At 38.4% G+C, this 8,147-nt stretch overlaps 1 long non-coding RNA gene across 1 annotated transcript; it reads right to left on the minus strand.

The window, feature by feature from the left end:
- Positions 1-5,746: 5,746 nt before the first annotated feature.
- On the minus strand, positions 5,747-7,384 carry LOC129784730 (uncharacterized). Its single transcript, XR_008747768.1, has 3 exons — positions 7,213-7,384; positions 6,685-6,785; positions 5,747-6,020 (listed from the first exon to the last, which is right to left on the minus strand). It is a non-coding gene; the product is annotated as an uncharacterized LOC129784730 (long non-coding RNA).
- Positions 7,385-8,147: the final 763 nt, after the last annotated feature.

An 8,147-nucleotide genomic window follows, 5' to 3' on the forward strand; every position in this document is an offset into this window, starting at 1 on the left:
ACACAAAGTGTCTGTGTGGCACATAACATTTATTATTTTGCAGCATTTTATGTCTCACTATTGTCTTCAACAGATACGCTATCAACAATGATTGGGTATAATCTCTAGTCATTTGGTATCAGTATTAATGTCTGTGTCTGTTAATGTCTACAAGTCCTGGTTTTAAACAGACTTTAGGACTCTTGAGGCTTTTGTCTAATGAGTTAGGCTGGTTTCCATATGGAAAGCCTTGCTTCTACTCGATTAAAAATTGAATTATAAAAAATACATTCCTAGGATGCATGCCATTTTGAAGAATGTCGTATCATCATTGAGTCTTTTTTTAAACCATACTTGAATGCCACCCTCAAAGCCTAAAATTTCTGAAACTGTTTGCTTTGGAGACAGATGCTAATGAATTGAACAGAATCAGGCTCTTTGTAAATGTGGAAAAAAAAGTATCCTTAGTGTCTTTTCTGCAGAGGAACAATACTTTGAGTTACAGCAAAAAAGTTTGCTCAAGCTGCAAATACAAACTTAATTTCAAACGTTGCTGCTAATGCTAAATAAAAATTATGTATTTCAAGAACATCATAAATGTTATTCCTTTCAAAAAATATTTTTGGGGCTTCAGTTTCAATAAATTGTTTGCCAAATGCAGCATTAATTCCAGCTGACCTGAACCTCCTGTGTTTTCTAGTTATTAGTCTATGCAACTGAAACATTCTATCTAGCTTTCTCTGTTTACAGGCTTTCTTTGGGCCGAATCAATGCTGCAGAGTCTATTTCTTTCATATTTACAGCAGACAAGAAAGCAACTTGATACAGCTTCAATTTTCAGAAACATTGTGTAAAGCACCTCAGTCTACTTGAAGCAGTCGGATCGCACTCTTTTAACCTCGCACATCTAAGTGTGTTTAGAATATTGGCTTTGATCTGCATACCTATGTCAGTTAAGAGTACAAAAATGCTTGCATTCTTTTCTGTCATGACTGCCTTGGCAAAAAGTACAATATAGAAAACCTTTACATTGCCAAAAGCTTCCTTTTTGAATATGGCTCACTTTAGCTGGGGAACTAGTTTAAAAATCAATGCCTGAAGCAGCTGCCCAGGAATTTACCAACAGAACCATAGTGCCAAACTCTTAAATGCAGAATAATGTCTAACATAGGCATAGCCTAACTGATTTTGCTCATTTTGAAATGAGAATCCGTTGAAAAAACGTAATGGGCTAAGACACAAAAGGTATTGAATCTTTTGAGTCCATGAAGACGAACACAGTAGATTCAAGCAAGGTAACGTGCAGTACTGTAGCTGTTACAACATACATATGGTCCTATGGAAATGGCCAGGATTTTTTTTTCTAGGCCCCTGCGAAGTTCTGCCCTGTCTATAGGCAATGGCCATTGTCAGTTAAACATGTACCTATGTATATTCACCTTGTGAGGCATTAATTTAGAAAAGACGTTTCTTATTTATATATCCATACCTTAGCACTTTTCTTGTGAGAAATATGCATATCATAGCTAACACTATGGAACTCTGTCATTGATTTTTAGTACCTTTTTTTGCTTTCCAGAGTTCCAGTATTGTCATGCTAGTGATAGTAGGATTGGGATCTTCCTGTGTTGCTGAGTTTACTGCGTCACTTGCACCAGTGACCAGGGCCAAGTCTGTATCTGAGACAAAAGGAAAATATATTACAAAATGTTTTGTTATAAAAGGAAAAGCCATGGCTTTAAGTTATCAAAACAACACCAAAGCACATTAATCAAGCATACAGTAAACAATGACAGTTTGTTGGTTTTATCTGAATGAAAAAAATTTGGCCTATCTGTTGGTGTTCAAACCTAGAATCAAATCTTGGCAGTTACATGTGCTAATGAAAACCATTAAAATTTTATGCATTCTGTGCAAGATATGAAAATAAATACTCGTAAGATTTAAGAGGTAGTTTTGCACAAGGCCCTTGTGAGGTTGGTAAATAGAACACATATATGGGGTCTGAGGATGACATCAATTATGTTATACCATATAGTTAATTTCAACACTACTCACAGTCCAAATTACCATCTCTGTTCTGTTCAGTTCCATGGCTCTGCATGCAAGAAACACTCCATTTACACACAATCCATTTTAAGTCCAGGAATTAACATTTTTGTAGTCCAGGAGATTCCACAGCTTGGGTTAAGATGGTAGAACACAGCTCTAAAAATTGCTAGCAATTCCTAAAACTTCTAGCCACAGTGCTCATGAGGGGTGTATTTCCAGAGTAACTCTACCGATAAATAAATGGGGCTTAGTTTAGAACCATAACAGCAGCAGTATCAACTAGATCACCCTTATCCTCATGATCACTGAATCCTTCAAGGAACTCCGTGGGTCTGTGAAATGTGACATCTGCAAAAGCAGTGGTGATTCCTCTGCCAAACATACATGTACCTACCAATTTATTTGTTTACGTTGTTCACAGTTTGCCCAGTAAAGTCAAGCTTAACTGTCTGTACATCTGCTCAGTCTCCTAGAGTCCCTATTAAAATCAGCATCACATTCCAGCTTCCATTCCTCTTCACCTTTTAACCACAGGGCTGGCTGTGCCTCCCAGGAGCCTGGCAACCAGAAAAGGCAAGGATGTTCTGGCTGTATCATTTTTATATCTTCTGCAACAGCCCTCCAAGGGAATGAGATGCGTGAGCCAAAGGAATTTAGTGTGCTGGTACACAGAGAACTGCCTCCAGGTGTAAGGCAACCATAGGTCTACTATGAGTGAAGAAGGGAATAAAAGCAGTCTGATATAGCAACGTCTGTTTTCCCTGCTGTTTCTAAGTTCCTAAAATGCATACAGATATAATGTTGACAGACTTATAACATCAGGTACAATGCAAGCAGATTAGCTTCATTTACAGCCATGAAGCTACACCTATTTCAGATGCATTATCTTGCTTTCCAGACTGAGTTTATAGGATGGACAGTGAGTCAGAAACATATTAAGATTGTCAGACGAAAAGATTTGACATGGAGTCTTCTCAGGGGAAGTAAACGCAAGATCCCATGGTACTAAATTTATCTTGTAAACCTTCCTTTATGAGCTATCACCTACAGATTTACTTGGAACAAAATCATCTAGTTTGACTCTCACCCATTAAGCTGGGTCCAGTGATCCAAAGCAGCTCTAAAACAGATAAAGCAGTGAAGAATTCTTATGTGAAGGAAATATGGCCAGTGCAAGGTGTTACAAAGATCTGAAAAGGTGCTGTTGAAATTACCAGATCCCCACCTGTCAGTAGTCTATGTAGTCTCTGGTTTAATAGCTGGCAGCCCCAGAAGGAGGGGCAAGGCTTAGAGGCAGTGTAGAGCCATTTTTTGCCTTTCTTCCTGATGCTACAGGTCATATGCATCTCCAGAAAAATGATCACAGCTGTTAGGGTCTTCTTTGTGCAGTGTGGAAAATATTAGGGAAGTTCTGCCATCCTCACAGACTTAGGACTTATACAGGGGAAAAAAATGGCCAAAAGAGACAATTAAGTGAGTGAAAATTAAACCCACAAACAGTTATCACCCTGAACATCGATTTTTTTTTTTTTTTTTTTTTTTTTTTTGTGCACAGCATTCTATTTGGAATTCACTACTTTATTGCAAATAAAGCCTCTGACCCTTTTAAAAATAATTTCTTTAATCTTCAGGGGAAGAGTATATAAACATCTTGACTAATAACAAATTTCTAGGACTGTGAGTGTTTTCTGTTGGATTTTTTAATGTGACTATACAAAAACAACAGCACTTAACATTACTCTCTACAGCAGCCTGCTTTGCTGGGGGAGGCACTTTGGCAGTTCTCTTCCTTTTTTTCCATATCCCTCTCCTTTCAGAGGCCCCTCATCATGATGACCCATCCATTTGGCTAAGGGCTGCATGCAGCTGCATCTGAAAGAAGCCAACTGTATTCTTGGGTCAGCTGGAGGAATCTGCTTGATTACAACTGTAGGTATATACAGTACTTCTAACGCCCATAACTTAGGGGAGAGAAGACCTAGGCCTCACCTCAGGTTTCAGCAGAAGTGCAAAACAGATCAACTGGCTACATAGCAAATATTCAATAGCTTGAGGCAATCCAATGCAAAAGAGCTATTTTATTTAAGGATTTTCTCCTACATACCTGGAACCATAGTCTTTTGTTCACATGCGTTCATAGAACACTTAACTTCTTGCAATTTGTTGTAATGAAAGAATTATTATGAAAGAAAAATGATTAGCTGGCACATTTCAACTCAGTGGCTATGCTGTCCTGTAGATGGGATGTGTGAAAACTGAATGTTTCCTGATCTCCGTTAATATTTTCCATGTTTAGTTGTTCTACAGAAATTAAACTCTCCTAAAATATCATGGCAATTTTTTTTGTTATTGTTGCAAATTGAAAATGAATGTTGGCCAAAGCTTGCCATTCTTAGAGAAATCTCAGACTGAATAGCTGATTACCCTGCATAAATCTTGGCAGTGCAAGGTTACCCATTTTTAGGAAAAGCAAGAGTTTTTTTATTTTATGAGAATTAACACAAAGAGGGAGGCCCTCTGAAGTAACTTCAGCGACTTCATCTCATATTTCTTTGCTATAAACCAGTACCATTCAAAAGGTTAAAAAAAAAAGGTATCAGTTTAAGGCTTGTGCCCGAATTCCTTGTATTTCCACTATCACCAGCTCTGTGCTACAGGCTTTCATTATTTTTTAACGTGAGAAAAACACCCAGCAGAGTTCACTCACAGCAAAGTGAGGCATTGTTCATTAATGTCTAATCATAAAATGCAGGTCTGACTTACATAGTAGCTGGAATACACATCAATAGCAAAACCTAAAAATTCATATGACAAATGGCATTAGTGTAGTCTTAGGTCTAGGGCCCTGACGGACCCTTTTGTCCTGTGCTGTATCATCACAGAAGGATGAGGACTCTAGTACTGCCGTGATGTACACTGAATTATCAAGTGTGATACTGCTAGTTACCCAGCGTTTTTCATTAGAACTATAACATTAATTATGCTTGTAATTCACTACATCAGGAGACCTTCAGCTTTCACTAATGTGACATACATTCAGGACACTGTATTGAATGGGTTTACTGGTGACAAGCAGGCACTGAGTCCCAAAAATGTTGTACTTTTTGAATACATCTGAATAAAAAATTTCATTGCAAACACAGGAAAGAAATACAGCCTTGTATTCTGTGACTAAACATACGTTATAATCCTCTTAGCTGCTATTGTATTTTTAATGCCTATAATGCCAATTTTGAAGTCTCTTGCACATTAGTACAGCACTAAAATAACAATGCTTAGCACGAGTGTGCAACAGACAATAAAGTAGAATCTGTGCCTTGAAACACATAAAATCAAGGATAAAAAATAGCATCAAAGAAGAGCAGACTTGTCAAGGTGAAGCTGGGGAATGCTTTAATAGTGTGCTCCCAGGTAGTCTCTAAGTAAATGAAGTGGCAAGCTTAAGTTTTCAGAACAGATTTCAAGGAAAAGAAAAAGGCACGCTGTTGGAAAGCTCAGGACACTACAGCTTCTGAGGAAGCATAGCATATACATAGGGACGCGGATGATTAGGCATGAAGTTGACTAATGATTGCAGAGGTCTATTTATGGACAAAGAGGCAGGAATGACTGCTAACGTCAGATGAGACAGGTGGCATATAAGGAAAGGAGTTATTTAACAATTTTAGTATTTGGATAACAAGCATGAATTGGATAGATTCAGAGGAAGTGGAAACAAAAGTTTGAGATGATTAAAGTGACAGTGAAATATGCAGAATGTTATGCAAGACCTGAAGTAGCTTGAAAAGCCTACTATTGAGCAACTGGACAACAAATATCTGGACTCTCACCCGGGGTAATGACAGAATTGGACTCCTGTATCACTTCAATAGCTTGGTCTAATCCAGCTTCAAGTGTAGCTTTCAACAATTTCCATAGGTTTCCTTCTTGCTGTAGATGCTGTGCCATGTCGACCCAAAAATTACATTTGGCAAAGATCTGATCACGGCCTAAATGCGAATGTATTAAATGAGCATATTGGTCAAAACAACAGTTCCAAGTCCATTAAAAGAATCCCAAAATAAATAGTTCATTTGCTGTAAGTTCCCATGTCATTTGTTTGGGAAGGCAGACTGCATTATTCTTCAGCTCATTAAAGTTTACTTTAACAAGCTGTGAAGCTGATACAGCAATGGTTCAACAGTTCAGTATTGCATTGCTTGCTTTTTTTGGTTTTAATTTTGAAAGCTTCAGCATCCCACTTGGCATAAAAATCACACATTTCAAACAGATTTTCAGACATGCTTTTGAGAAAACCTTGGGTTTTCAGCCATTTTTAAACAATTGTGTTTCTCCTCCCTGAACTACCTTAACATTTTTCCCTAGCAAAACAAAGATGTTCTTTGTTTAAATAACATCTCCCATCTTGCTTGTTATGAAACAGCACATTTCCCATTTCCTCAAAGTCAGTTCCTGGGTGAGATACTCCAATGAAGACCATTCAGCACTGCATAAAATACTAGCTTACACTGTTGGTTTTATGAGTAAATCACATTGCTGTTATTGTTTTTCCTAGTTGTTTTTTAAAGTTCAGTTGCCAGATTTAGTGTACTAGGAACCATTTACATACAGAATGGCTAGAACCTGAGCAAAGCTATGCAAGTTCTCTTGTACCTTAAGACCACCACTGATCTGAAGGAATCTGCTCTCTCAAGGCCAGTAGTTTAAGCTCCATGCCGACGTGTGACTGCCAGTCAATGCCCAGTTCACCATGCCTGTGACCAACTGGAATTGAATCGTTAGCATGTTTACGCTGTTCAGTGAAGTGCCGCGTGGAAGTGCTTGGGCTGCATGTAAAAGAGCTACTAAAAAGCAGGGTAAAAATGAGGAAGGGCTCCCCTAGCACGTACGTACTGCTTGCAGTCCTTGAGTTGGCATCATTCAACTCAGACATATTCTGATTTCTTTGCTGTCCTTGACATTTAAGGAGCTCGTTTGCCAAATCCTAATTCTAGAAAACCCACCAGACATCTAACCAGTTGTAATGTTTTGTTATTTACTACCACTATGAGCCAATTTCTGTCAGGGAGCCAGTCCAGTTATACAATCTTCTGCAACATCTAATTTCTAAAAGTTTCCGAAGTAGATGCCCTAGTCTTATTTCACACAGAAAAAGGGGACAAACCAGTGGTATTTTCTTACCACACACACAACACATGACAGGGTAGCTCCATCCAGAAGAATCAAGGCACCCACAATCGTCAAGGCTGTTGTCAAGACAAAATCCTTCTGCATGCAAGGCTCATTCAGAGTAACTGATAGTTTGGTATTTTAGTAGCAGGCGTATCTGCTCCACCTACAGCTGTCAGTGTCAGTCCCTGCAGTTATTAAAACCACATTAGGGAAAAAAAAATTAAAATTCATATATCAAGAAATTATATAATTCCTAAAATAAGTGAAACAAAAGCAAATAAAAGTTCATTCTAGCACCCAGTTAAAAGACTGTTGCCTATGACTGTTATTGGGTTTGGTCACATAAGCAGATATGCCTTTAGAATTTTTGCTGAAAGATTCTACAGGCATAATAGGAGCTGAAATAATTTGTTATTTTGCAGGACAAGAGCCTTACTTTCTAACTTCTTTCCAAACCTAGTCCACCGTTACAGCAATGGCTAGGATTATATATACATCTGACTAGATAAACACACACAGCTTATTTTACAACACTGCTGCTGGCTAAAAAGTTTTGGAACTCTGCAGTCTGGTTTATGGGATCCTGCAGGGTCCTGCAGACCTGTTACAGAATTACTATAGGACTAGATAAACATTCTGCAGAGTACTTTGTTGATTCCTCATAATTTATGCCAAATTTTTCAGCTAACATGCAAGACTGTATTATGGCTAGCATTCAGCAACTGCTGGATGTACGTGCAAAAACCTTACATTTATTTGTGACGAAGAGGTTCAAGAATTGCTCTCTTGATACTATTACCATAATTGAGGAGAGTCCTATAACACCAAGACTGCACACTAACCCAGGGGTGTAGCTTGGATCACACTAGCCATGGATGCTGTCAGCAAGCCAGCGTTCAACTAGTGTTGCTCAAGCAGAAATGGTGCCACGTTCAGCAAACCTG

This window comes from Falco peregrinus, chromosome 1 (assembly GCF_023634155.1).
Source record: "Falco peregrinus isolate bFalPer1 chromosome 1, bFalPer1.pri, whole genome shotgun sequence".
In the NCBI taxonomy this organism is placed as follows: domain Eukaryota; kingdom Metazoa; phylum Chordata; class Aves; order Falconiformes; family Falconidae; genus Falco; species Falco peregrinus.